The sequence below is a fragment of the Stomoxys calcitrans genome, chromosome 1 (genome assembly GCF_963082655.1).
Source record: "Stomoxys calcitrans chromosome 1, idStoCalc2.1, whole genome shotgun sequence".
Lineage (NCBI taxonomy): Eukaryota > Metazoa > Arthropoda > Insecta > Diptera > Muscidae > Stomoxys > Stomoxys calcitrans.
In genome coordinates, this window is record NC_081552.1 from 69,911,354 (window position 1) to 69,926,283 (window position 14,930).

The 14,930-nt window shown below is 35.7% G+C and overlaps 1 long non-coding RNA gene across 1 annotated transcript; it reads right to left on the bottom strand.

Moving 5' to 3' along the window:
* Nucleotides 1–10,550: 10,550 nt before the first annotated feature.
* On the bottom strand, nt 10,551–11,615 carry LOC106086828 (uncharacterized). Its single transcript, XR_001221174.2, has 2 exons — nt 11,538–11,615; nt 10,551–11,328 (listed from the first exon to the last, which is right to left on the bottom strand). It is a non-coding gene; the product is annotated as an uncharacterized LOC106086828 (long non-coding RNA).
* Between the last annotated feature and the right edge of the window lie 3,315 nt (nt 11,616–14,930).

Below are 14,930 nucleotides of genomic sequence, written 5' to 3' on the forward strand. Positions count from 1 at the left end.
CAAAAAGAAAAAACGATCCATTGAAACCAATAAAACAAAAATGATGCCGACAATGATATCAAGCGTCGGCACTAAAATTTCTTTTCGTCATTTTCCTCACTATAAACAGAGTACTACTTTATCACATATTTTCCTCTGGCATTTCGCCGACGTTTTTTTTTATATGGAGCGACACGTTGAAAAATGCAACTCTACAAACAAATGTTAAAAAACAACTCGTAAAAGTTGAAAAAGTTTTATCTTTGGCAACCAAAAATACTACTTCAAGTGTGGCAACACCGAATGACGCTCGGTTTCAAGAGTCATAGTTGAAAAATTTTCAACTTTTCCGAGTTGCTTTTTACAATTTGTGTGCAGAGTTGCATTTTTTGGTGCGCGACGCTCAAAACCAAAGCTCAACGTGCTCATTCTGTTTTGGCCTTTAAGATGTCAGATTTTTATTTGCATTCTCTTTGTTGTTATCTTCTTTCTCGCATATTCTCTACTCATATTCGCACACATTCTGCACACATACACATACACGCACAAAAATTTCTTTTTTTGTGCTGGCAAAATGTCGATCAGCTTGATGGCACGATGGCGATTTCACCATATGGTTTTTATAATGTTGTACAAATGAGACAACCTTTAAAATAATTCAGCCATACAATAAAACAAACAAAAATGATGCCGGCAATGGTTTCAAGCGTTGCCACAATTTTGTTTCCCATTTTCCTCACAAAAAGCAGAATATTACTTTTTCGCCTATTTTTCTCCAACATTTCGCCGACTTTTTTTTTATGGAGTTTGATAGTATTCCGCGTGAAAAGCTGAACAGAATACCTAGCTTTACAAAACGATTCAAGTGATTTTTTTTTGTCAACATGGATGTTTATAGCAGCGTTTTTATTTTGTTGATCATATATATTGTGGTCAGCAAATAAATAGGTGAAGCGTTTATTTTTTTGTTTGTTATCTTTTGAGACGAGCTTAATGATAGCAGATTTTTGCAATAGAAAAGGGAAGTCCGAGATCATAACACACACCATTAATGCTGCCAGTCTTTTTCGTAAAAAAACGTCAACATTTAGAAAAAAACATTGTCAAAAACTTCGAATTTTTCATAATATCGTCACACCTACAATTGAACTTTTCATTAAGATTTCGCAATTTTCGGTGTGTTGAAGACTTTTGGAAAGCCAATTAACCAGGACTGCTCGATTTGGTTTATTATTACATTCAATAACACCATAAATATAGCAATATTTGGTATTCAGAGCCAAAATTTCAATTCAATTTTCTCTAAACGTAGAATATCAATGAAATCAAAACAAAAGTTTTATAAAATTTTCTCAAAACGCAAAATTTAACTGAAAATTTCCTTAAAAACAAAGTTTCTATGAAATTTTCATTAAAATGTTTAGGAAAGGCAAACTTTCAGAATAATCTTATATGTATATAAAAATCAATTTGCGATTTGAGCGAAATTTTGTGTGCTCTCTTATAGTAACCTAAAAACAAAAATATGGTATACAAATTTCGGATGGGGGACCGGCCCACCCGCAATACCTACAATATATATATATATATATTGGGTTGCCCAAAAAGTAATTGTCGGTAATATAGTAGTAATATAGTCGGCGTTGACAAATTTTTTCAACGGCTTGTGACTCTGTAATTGCATTCTTTCTTCTGTCAGTTATCAGCTGTTACTTTTAGCTTGCTTTAGAAAAAAAGTGCGCGAAATTTTGTTTACATTTGTTTGTTTGGCGTCAATTTTAATATGGGTACCACATGTATTGAAAGAAATTCATTTAACAAACCGAATGAACCTTGTGATATGCACCTTAAACGCAATGAATTCGATCCGTTCTTAAAACGAATCATAACTGGAGATGAAAAATGGATTGCTTACAACAACGTTAGTCGAAAACGATCATGGTCCAAGCATGGTGAACCAGCTCAAACCACTTCAAAGGCTGATATCCACCAAAAGAAGGTTGTGCTGTCTGTTTGGTGGGATTGGAAGGGTGTGGTATATTTTGAGCTGCTTCCAAGGAACCAAACGACTAATTCGGATGTTTACTGTCAACAATTGGAAAAATTGAATACAGCCATCAATGAGAAGCGACCGGAATTGGTCAATCGTGAAGGTGTCGTATTCCACCAGGACAACGCTAGACCGCACACATCTTTGGTCACTCACCAAAAACTGAGTGAGCTTGGCTGGGAACTTTTGATGCATCCACCATATAGCCCTAATCTTGCACCATCAGACTACCATTTATTTCGATCTTTGCAGAACTCCTTAAATGGTAAAATTCTCGGCAATGATGAGGCTATAAAATCGCACTTGGTTCAGTTTTTTTCAGATAAAGGCCAGAAGTTCTATGAGCGTGGAATACTAAATTTGCCAGAAAAATGGCAAAAGGTTATCGAACAAAATGGCAATTATATATTTGATTAAAGTTCATTCTAAGTTTTATTAAAAATGCATTTACTTTCTTTTAAAAAATAGGCAATTACCTTTTGGGCAACCCAATATATATATATAGAACAATCACGACAATACGGGACTCTAATGAAAGGTATTAAAGATTAGAAAACGTATTTGATATCCAATTGTCGGACGAAGTGTTTGGGGGACCACCCCAACCCCCAAAACATGCCTAAATCGGAGATATTTACCCACCATGACAATATGGGACTCTAATGGAATGTATTTGGAAGTAGAATTCGAATGTAATATGTATAAAATACAAATGTGTGACCAAGTGTTGCTCTCCAAGACAATTTGGGACTTCAAGACAGTGGAGCCCGATATTGATAGTTTTTGGGGCCCATACCCCAAACCGGACATATTTCGTGACTTTTGCAATAATGTGCTTTAATTGATATCATATATATATATATATATATATATATATATATATATATATATATATATATATATATATATATATATATATATATATATATATATATATATATATATATATATATATATATATATATATATATATATATATATATATATATATATATATATATATATATATATATATATATATATATATATATATATATATATATATATATATATATATATATATATATATATATATATATATATATATATATATATATATATATATGTGTGTGATTTATCAATCACTATCCGAAAATCCCAATCACTATCTCTCCATTCTCGTGTTTATAGTATTTTGCGTCGGTTGTATTCAGCAGGTATTTATTTCCCTTCGTGGGTGAAAGTCAGACTTGCTCACGCTCTGTTAATGCCTCAACTTTTATATGACTAAGAGATAACGTCAGGAACGTTTGACTATAATCTTCTTAAACTGAAACGGGCTATGAATGCAGTAGCTAGATTTGTATATAATGTACGTGTTCGTGACAACATTTCAGGTATGTCAAAACCTTCTTGGGAACTTCTTTTGACCGTTTTATTGATCTACGAAATATTTTATTCTTTTACAAAGTTATAAGAAGTGGAACACCGGTTACACTGCGTAGATACTTCAATTTTTCTCGCTCGAGTAGGAGTACTCAGATAAACTTGCCCCGTATATTTAGGTCTGTTTTCGAAAGATCATTCTGTATTCGTGTGACCAGGAGTTGGAATGTATTGCCCGCTGAGTTAAGAATATTTTCACACTCGAATAATGTATTTCGCTTAAAACTTAATAACTTCTATTCTACAGATCAAACTTAATGTTGTTGCTTGAATCTTTTTGTATTGCTAACATGGGACTTGTTGAAAAATGCAAAAGTTTAAATTTTTGCATAATCTTGTTATGGCTGGGGACCCAATTAAAATGAATTAGGCTACTAATCTTACATCTTTATGTAACTGTGAAGTATGTACTTTTATTTAATGTTTATTTAGGAATATATCGTTGTAATACGTTTTTTTGGCCGAGGAGGCTTATGTATTACTATCAAGAAATAAATAAATAAAAAAAAAAAATATATATATATTGTAATATGATAACTTGTTATACTCGTATTTATAAGAAACTTTTGATGAAACTAAGCAGACTAGCTTGTTCCTTTAATGTTGTTTGTTTGAAAAATATAATAAAAAGAGTCAGTTTGTTGACAGAAGCTTTACAATTCAGGTGTGGGGTTCCCAAAAAAAAAAAAATAAAAAAAAGAAGACTCAAAAAAAAAATTTTTTTTTTTTTTTTTAAATATGGATTCACGCCCTACTCGAGAAAGAATTCTTTCAGCTTTGAAAGCTTCAAATGTAGAATTTCCAGAAACAGCGTCAATTGCACAATTGAGAACATTATATGATTCTTTGCAAGTTAACGGTGGTCCATCAAAGCAGACTGAATTGCCTTCTGGAAATGTGGTTTCTTCTGATTCTGCTGGGAATTAATATGCTATCAATAACTGTGTTCACAGTTCTACAAAGGAAACCCCAGCGAAGTTACTCTTTGGAACGAATCAACGAGGGGTGGTGGTAGATAAGCTGTCGGAATATCTAGATGAGAAAATGGGTAATGAACGGCAAAACGTTACGATGAGGGTGATTATGTTGTTATTATGAATATTGACAATACAGTTGGGAAGAATAAGAAATTTTGTGAAAAATATCGTGGTCCCTACATTATTGAAAAAGTATTAGATAATGATCGCTACGTTGTGAGAGATGTTGACAATTGTCAACTGACACTGATCCCATATAAGGGTATAATTGAAGCAAAGCGACTTCGGAAATGGTTGACAATGGTTACAATATATATATATATATATATATATATATATATATATATATATATATATATATATATATATATATATATATATATAGATCTTCTGGCCTTTATCTGCAAAAAACTGAACCAAGTGTGATTTTAGCCTCATCATTGCGAAAGTTTTACCATTTAAGGAGTTCTGCAAAGATCGAAATAAATGGTAGTCTGATGGTGCAAGGTTAGGGCTATATGGTGGATGCATCTAAAGTTCCCAGCCAAGCTCACTCAGTTTTTCGCGAGTGACCAAAGATGTGTGCGGTCTACCGTTGTCCTGGTGGAATATGACACCTTTACGATTGACCAATTCTGGTCGCTTCTCCTTGATGGCTGTATTCAATTTGTCCAATTGTTGACAGTAAACATCCGAATTAATCGTTTGGTTCCTTGCAAGCAGCTCAAAATATACCACACCCTTTCAATCCCACCAAACAGGCAGCAGAACCTTCTTTTGGTGGATATCGACCTTTGAAGTGGTTTGAGCTGGTTCACCATGCTTGGACCATGATCGTTTTCGACTAACGTTGTTGTAAACAATCCATTTTTCATCTCCAGTTATAATTCGTTTTAAAAACGGATCGAATTCATTGCGTTTAAGGTGCATATCACAAGCGTTCATTCGGTTTGTTAAATGAATTTCTTTCAATACATGTGGTACCCAAATATCAAGCTTTTTCCCCAGTCCAGGACTTTTTATGTGATAATGAACGGTCGATTTTGGTATATTTAACTTCTCTCATATCTCACGCTCAGTTACATGACGATCCAATTCGATTAATGCTTTGATTTGGTCATCATCAACTTCATTTGGCCGACCTGAAAAATCCGCAATTACTTTTTGGGCAACCCAATATATATATATATATATATATATATATATATATATATATATATATATATATATATATATATATATATATATATATATATATATATATATATATATATATATTGGGTTGCCCAAAAAGTAATTGCGGATTTTTCAGGTCGGCCAAATGAAGTTGATGATGACCAAATCAAAGCAGATGACAATATTAGAGTTCCGTCAATTCAAGACTGTGCCGCTGGCAGCAGTGCCTCGCAATCGAACTCAAGTGTCGTCTCACTTATCCGATCAGAAACCTCTTCCACTCATAGCAGCAGTCGCTGCTTCATACTTAATCCTTTTGCCTATGGCCGGACATCTCCAATAGTCTCCAGTGCCCTTATGGGCGTGGTCCTCATCGTCCCGCTTATGCCAAGACGTGTGCTTTGAACCTGCACTTTTTTCTATCGCGGTCCACCAAACTACTAAAGCGTATGTAAGTATTGTTCCAATCATGCTTCTGTACAGCCAGTGGAATACCCTCGGATTCATGCTCCAATTCGAGTCTACGGCCCGTCTACATAGCGCCCAATATCTGTGAGCCTCTTCGGTACGCTTCCGAATGCAACACTTCCACTACAATTTCCTGTCAAAAATCACTCCTAAGTATTTTACCTTGTCAAATACTGAAATCATTCTGTTAAGGAAAACTGATGCATCAAATTGGCCCATCTTCGTCTTCCTCATGAACAGGCAGATTTCTATATTCTCTGGGTTAACAACATTAAGACCCATACGTCTAACCCAGGCGTATACCATCTCCAAGACCATTTTGGCTTTCTGCAGAGGTGATTCGGATCCCTATATTAGTAGAATTAAAACATCGTCAAATCCCTCCTCATTCTGCATCCGTAATAAGTTATTCATGGTTGTTGTTGTAGACGTATTTTCATGTGGAGGTGGCGAACTTCCTCGAGCAAGCTCGTTCCGGTCCAACCCATCGAAAATTTTTACCTGCCTTGGAAGCAATACGAAAGTATTATAGCATACTAATGCGCATTTCCAATGCTAAATAAGTATGCATGAAACTATAATATATTGTAAAGTAATATTCCTTCATAAAATTAAAAAAAAATGTGGGTTTAACATACTTTTGTGCACAAACAATATCATCAGTTAAATTTGCGAACTCGAACAAGGTCATCGCTTGTGAATCTCTTTTTTTTTTTGAACTCCGTTCAAAAAAAAAAAAAATAAAATATATATATATATATATATATATATATATATATATATATATATATATATATATATATATATATATATATATATATATATATATATATATATATATATATATATATATATATATATATATATATATATATATATATATATATATATATATATATATATATATATATATATATATATATATATATATATATATATATATATATATATATATATATATATATATGTATTGGGTTGCCCAAAAAGTAATTGCGGATTTTTCATATAGTCGGCGTTGACAAATTTTTTCATAGCTTGTGACTCTGCAATTGCATTCTATCTTCTGTCAGTTATCAGCTGTTACTTTTAGCTTGCTTTAGAAAAAAGTGTAAAAAAAGTATTTTTGATTAAAGTTCATTCTAAGTTTTATTAAAAATGCATTTACTTTTTTTTGAAAAATCCGCAATTACTTTTTGGGCAACCCAATATATATATACATATATATATATATATATATATATATATATATATATATATATATATATATATATATGCTATTACGGCAGTAGTTCTGCAATTTTACAGCAGAAGGCTGACTGCTGAAAAGACTGTGGTTTGCTGTAAATGACTGCTGCTTAATTATAAAGGGGATGTTAGAACAAACAAGTAAAAGCGTGCTGCCGGCCCGAATCTTAGATACCCTCCACTATGGATCGCATTTGTTGAGTTGAACACCTGTGTAAAATGTCAGCCAATTCGAATACGAATTGCGCCCTTTGGGGGCTTAAGAAGTAAAATAGAGAGAACGATTTATATTGGAACTGTATCAGGCTATAGACCAATTCAGACCATAATAAACACGTATGTTCATGGTCATGAGAGGATCCGTCGCACAAAATTTCACGCAAATCGGATAATAATTGCGACCTCTAGAGGCTCAAGAAATCAAGATCCCATCGGTTTGTATGGCAGCTATATCAGGTTATGAACCGATTTGAACCGTACTAAACGCAGTTGTTGGAAGTGATATCAGAACACCACGTGCAAAATCTCAGTCAAATCGGACCAGAATTGCGCCCTCTAGAGACCCAAGATCGGTTTATATGGCAGCTATATCAAAACATGGACCGATATGGCCCATTTGCAATCACAACCGAACTACACCAATAAGAAGTATTTGTGCAAAATTTCAAGCGGCTAGCTTTACTGCTTCGAAAGTTTGCGTGCTTTTGACAAACAATAATATTTATACTTTATGGAGTCTTAGACGAATATTTCGAAGTCTTACGAACGGAATGACTAGATTAGTATATCCCCATCCTACGATGGTGGGCATAAAAATACAACTAAAATTTTTCTTGACCCCTACATTATCTTAAATCTTTTCAATGGTAGAAAACTGAAAATATAATTTTGAAAACAAGTTAATTCTAAAATCGTACTTACTTTGTTGTTTTGTCGTTGTGCACAAAATTTTTTTCAAATTTTTTTGAAGGAATATTACTTTACAATATATTATAGTTTCATGCATACTTATTTAGCATTGGAAATGCGCATTAGTATGCTATTGGGTTGCCCAAAAAATAATTGCGGATTTTTTAATTTTTAATAAAACTTAGAATGAACTTTAATCAAATATACTTTTTTTAACACTTTTTTTCTAAAGCAAGCTAAAATTAGCAGCTGATAACTGACAGAAGAAAGAATGCAATTACAGAGTCACAAGCTGTGAAAAAATTTGCCAACGCCGACCCTATGAAAAATCCGCAATTACTTTTTGGGCAATAGAATATTTTCGTATTGCTTCCAAGGCAGGTAAAATTTTTTGCTGGGTTGGACCGGAACGAGTTTGCTCACCTACAGGAGCATGAGGAGGATCGTCACCTCCACATTAAAATGCGTCTACAACAACAACCATGAATAACATATTACGAATGCAGAATGGACGATGTTTTAATACTACTAATATAGGGATCCGAATCAGCTATGCAGAAAGCCAAAATGGTCTTGGAGATGGCATACGATTGGTTAGACGTAGGGGTCTTAATGTTGTTAACCCAGAGAAGATAGAAATCTGCCTGTTCATGAGAAAGACGAAGATGGGCCAATTTGATGCATCAGGTTTCCTTAACAGAATGATTTCAATATCTGACAAGGAAAAATACTTAGGAGTGATTTTTGACAGGAAATTGTAGTGGAAGTGTTGATTCGAAAGCGTACCGAAGAGGCTCACAGATGTTGGGCGCTATATAGACGGGCCGTAGACTCGAATTGGAGTATGAATCTGAGGGTATTCCACTGGCTCTACAGAAGCATGATTGGACCAATACTTACATACGCTTTAGTAGTTTGGTGGCACTGCTGCCAGCGGCACAGTCTTGAATTGACGGAACTCTGATATTGCCACCTGGAAGTTCATGCGGATGGAACGCGCTAGAACCCAAGCACTGAGATCTGTTTCCGACTTCCTTGACCATGTCATGTAGTCGGATTTTCGAGCGTCCGTGGATCTGTTCATTGCTGTCACGAGAAGCTTAGCTGCGAGCTAGCGGGCGCGTCCACAGGTTGCGGATAGTGGAATGCTCCATACGGAGAAGTCGCGGACAATCAGCGGTATCGAGCGATGGTCTCTATGAGAGGGCGGGAGGCACCGGCTCTTGCAAAAATACTGAGTGCCTATACGTGACTTGAGGACCTTGTTTCTACGCAAGTTCCGTGTTTTGTTTCACTGTCGAACAGCTTCAGTTTGGTCTACAATTTAACCATGAATTGTCTTACAAACTTACAACACTTGCAAATTATTAAATATTATTATCAAAATGCGTGCCAATGCATCCAGAAAAAGTCACGGTTTGTGCGGTTTATGGGCTGGTGGCAAAATTGGATTGTACTTCTTCAAAGATGATGCGAATCGTAACGTAACTGTGAATGGTGAACGCTACCGTGAGATGATATCCAACTTTTTTTTGCCCAAAATGCAACAGCTTGACTTGAATGACACATGCCGCACTCGTAACAATGGACTTATTGAGAGGCGAGTTCAGCGAATATTTTATTTCACGCTCTTGACCGGTCAATTGGCTGCCTAGATCTTACGATTTACGCCTTTAGACTATTTTTTGTGGGACTATGTTAAAGCTCATGTCTTAACAGACAATACCGCTTCAATTGACGCATTGGAAGACAACATTGAAACATTTATTTGTGAGATACCGCCCAATATCTTGGATAGAGTATGCCAAAATTGGACTAAGCGGATGGATCATTTCAGGCCCGACACGGGATAAAATGAGGTCCGATCTGTGTGATGTTCATTGCTGTCACAAAAACTCAGCCTGAAGCTACCGGGCGCGTCCATAGGTTGCGGATTGTGGAATGCTCCATACGGAGTAGCTGCAATGACAGTTGCGGACAATCAGCGGTATCGAGCGGAGAGTCTCAATGAGAGCCCGGGTGGCACCGGCTCTTGTACAAATACTGATTGCCTATGATGCTCGATATGACAAGGCGAGTTATTGGCGCTTTTAAATAAACAATTGCCATATTGTTCCCGCGGCGATAGAGCTTGCTCACAGAGGAGCTTGACGAGGATTACCACCTCCAAATGAAAATGTGGCTACAACAACAACCTAGGCCAGTAATCGGTTTGTTGAGCGCTCTAAATAAAGTGATTTTTTAAGACCTATAGGAAAGTTTTTTAAAAACACACATAAAATTCAAAGAAATGCTCAAAGTCATCGCGTATCGCGACTGGCTTAGGTGTACGTGCATAGTGGCATGTTGCGATTAATCTTTATTCACTCATCTGATTCGGATATTAGTAATAGAACAATTTTTGTACCTATGTACATATATGAAAATGTTAAAAGTAATGTATGTATGTAGATATTGAATTTGAACTTTTAATAATTTGTTAGGCGATAATTATCAGTTCTAAATTTTTAGCGGCACAAAGGAGGGTGCGGTCATTGATATAGCCGTTCCAATCCTGGATATTTTTCAGCCATGACGTCTCATTTTTGCCACTACCATGTCTTGCATCAACTTTTCCCTTGAGAATTTCTTGCAAAATTAGGAATTTGTTATTTCCCATGACGTGTTCCAGATATGAGAATTTAATTTAGGTTAGATTTATTTACACTCGAGCTTCTCTATAACGAATAAAAATTTTCACCTATTTAACCTCTCTATAACGAACTTCTCAATAATGAATACTTCTCTGTAATTGTTTTTACATCGCAAGTTGAAATTCTCACACAAACTAAACTCTTTATAATGAATTGTTTGGCAACCTTTTTTATACCCACCAACATAGGATGGGGGTATACTTATCTAGTCATTCCGTTTATAACACCTCGAAATATTCCACATGCAAAGAAACTTTACGCCTTCGGGCGGCCCCAAAACTACAATTAATTTCCAGCCCCTATTCTCTTATGGTTGCTGGAGGGGTCTGGAAGAGCTGTTTGAACACCCCGCCATGTCCAGGGTGGTTGCCGAATGCAGCATTTTAAACAATTCCTCTTTTGATTCCTTCGTAAATACAAAAATAATTTGCAAATTATTTCCAAAATTACGCTTAATTGTGTTGAAAAATTTATGATATGCAAATTATTTTTTCTTAAACTTTTGGCACTGTTTTGGCAAGATTAAACGACTTTTTTTGATTAAATGGAAAAATTGTCGAATGAAAAGATCATACCGCAAGTAAAAGAAAAACAACAGTTTACACATGTACGAACCTTAACTGTGAGGGTGTTTAGAAATCCCATAGTCTTTGTTGTATACTCCCTGACGGCTGCGTGTTAATAAGAGAATCGATGATGACATTTGGGTTAGTTTGACAGCGGCACGGCATTATCGGCCAATGTTGCCACTCATTACTACTTGTAGTAAGTTGTTGGTAGTTAGTGGGAGAATTATTAAAAACCGAGGCGAATTATTAGAAAATGCCAAATATAACAACGATAATGAGAATATTAAATAGAAATGTCGGATAGCGTCCAATATGTCGGTCCTGGAAAAATCGCCATTGTTTCAACTCTGGCCTATAAAAGGGCATAGAAAGGGGAAAAACGCCATTAGTTGTGAAAAGAGTGGTGCTGAGAAGGCACAGATTAATAGTGATCTTAAATGTTTTTCTTTTAGAGTCGGGTGGTATTTATTTTTGAGGATAGAGTCTAACGTCGATTTTTATTTAAATAATTAAAGCCCCTGAGATTGCAAAAGTTTTCAGGAGGCGACGGAATTAATCTAGTGGAAAGGTTATCCAGGAAAACATTGGAAGTGATTCCTACATCGTAGTAGCCCCAGAATACACGCCGTAACCAGCGTTTGTTGCAGAATTAAGGTAGGAGCGTTCTATTTAATTTTTCCAAAGTTTAATGTGGTCGAGAATTTGAATAAAAGGAGTATTAAAGTCCGTCCTTCGGAGAGTCAATCATTACCGACGCTATTCAGCGGAGGAACTCCATCTGTCGGCCACTGGCATTACCACTTTGTAATTTTTGTAACAAAGTGGTTGGATAACCAATACATACATGTCCGTGAGAGCAAAAGCTCAGCACCACACAAATTCCCAAAATTCTTAGTCTTGTTTTTTTTGTTGTTCTTTTGTGTTTTGCGGTCATCCACATATATTTATGTTTGGATCTAATTTGTGTTTCTCACTTTGAACGCATAACTGTCATCTTGTGGGTCATCAGTTTGGTACTCGCACACGCATTTACACACAAACGCAACTTCTACATCCAACATACAGATAATTTTTATTATTGATCGCATCATCCCACCAGTATTGTCTCGCATAATACAAATAATCAGCGAGACTGATGCGACAAAATCTTGGCAGTACAAACAAGCAAGCCAACATAATTAACAAAACGAGCCACAACCATCATCATGACGAATATGTTTATTAATTAAGTTCATGTATTTATGTTAATATGATTTTTTGTATGTTCAAACTTTAGTTTTTTTATTTATTTATTTAATTTGTTATAAACTTTCACTTTTTATTTATATTTTAATTTTGATATTATTTTGACATCATATTTGATTTACACACTGAAAGAAATTCTGTGATAGGGCCCCCAAAGATAGATATTCTTTTTTTTTTAATCATAGTTTTTGGTTTCCCTTTTGTTTGAAACTGACAAATATTTACCCGTATGACTTACCTATGCGAGCTCCTTTAGGCCAGGTTTAGGGCTTTAAATTAGCTAACAAGTCAGAAAGGTTTCAATAAGTCTTTGAGGGTTCTACGATCGTTGAGTTTTTGGCCAAGAAAGACCATTCGTTTTATTAATTTTCATATCCATAACACCATTTCATAAATAACTTTATAATTAGAGATAAACAGCAATATAAAATAGATATTTGGAAAAAATACTTAAAGTTAGATTAGTCTTAGTTTTATTTTAATAAACATGTTTATATCGTGATGTTTAAAATTTGAAAATATAATGCGTTAAAGTAATTGTTGAGGGGGATGTAAAGTGGTAAGTTAGGTGATGTGGGCGGGTTTGTAGGGTCACACAAATACGCTGTAATGTTGACCAAGGTAGGGCGGGCGGCCGGAGGTCAAAGGACGATCTCCCAAAACAAATGGGATGTAAAAGTGCAGGTGTAAGTAATGTTTTTTTTTGTATTTGATGTTATTGTTTTTTTATTGTCTACGGGCCTAGGGCGAGGATATAGGGTTGGGACCTCCCCAGAGATGTCGACGAAGCTAGCCGGTGCCCAGAAAATATCCTCAAGCTGCGATAGGCGCGTGTAACACCCCATTAAGTATATATTGTTGATCGTCTCGACCTTCTGATTCGAAATAGCCATGTCCGTCCCTCCGTCTGTCTAATATCACGATAGCGGTCGAACGCATAAAGCTAGCCGCTTGAAATTTTGCACAGATACTTAATATTAATGTAGGTCGTTGGGGATTGCAAATGGGCCATATCGGTTCAGACTTAGATATAGCTCCCGATATAAACCGATCTCCCGATTTGACTTATTGAGCCCCTGGAAGCAGCAATTTTGTTCGATTTGGCTGAAATTGTGCACATAGTGTTCTGTTATGACTTCCAGCAGCTGTGCCAAGTACGGTTCATATTAGTCTATAACCTGATATAGCTCCCATATAAACCGATCTCCCGATTTGACTTCTTGAGTCCTTACAGGCCGCAATTTTGCTGAAATTTAGCATGTAGTGTTTTGTTACTACTTCCAACAACTGTACCAAGTACGGTCTAAACCGGTCTATAACCTGATATAGTTTCCATATAAACCGATCTCCCGATTTGACTTCTTAAGACCGCAAGGTCAATTTTTGTCCGATTTGGCTGAAATTTTCCATGCGGTGATCTATTACAACTTTCAACAACTGTGCCAAATACGGTCCAAATCATTAACCTGCTATAGCCGCCATATAAACCGATGTCCCGATTTGACATATTTAGCCCCTGAAAGCCACAATTTTCATCCGATTTAGTTAAAATTTTGAACATTCGTTCTGTTATGACTTCCAACAACAGTGCTAAATACGGTCCGAAAAACCATAAAATTACTCCCTTCAACTAAACTTATTTTGTATAAATTTTTAGCAGAATTCATGTTGGTGGGTTCCCAAGATACGGCCCGGCCGAACTTATCGCGCTTTTACTTATTTGAAGTTCACACAGAAAATCATGGAACAAAACGAAACTCATCCGTTGTTGATCATTAACGGACTTGTAGGCAGCCACAAAATATGAATTGCTGTAAAATACGTTACATTCGCATCGACTACTATGCCTTGTGTCTCATATACACCCAAGGGGATTTATAAAGGTGCTCTCACGCGAACAGCTGTTAACAGCCGCCCAGGTTTGACGGTATTAAGATGACAGATTTTTGTTTGCATTCTCTTTCTTGTTTTCTCTTTCTCGCATATTCTCTGCTCGTGTACGCAAACGTATATACACCCACAAACAATTTTCTTTGGGTGTGTTGGCAAAACGTCGATCAGCTTGATGACAAGATGGCGGATTGCACCATATGATTTGTGGTTGTTGTACAAATGAGACCACCTTTAATTGTTTCGCCATGGTATACACCCAGCAAAGCTGTTTTTGTTTGTGTGTTCAAAAACAAATAAAACC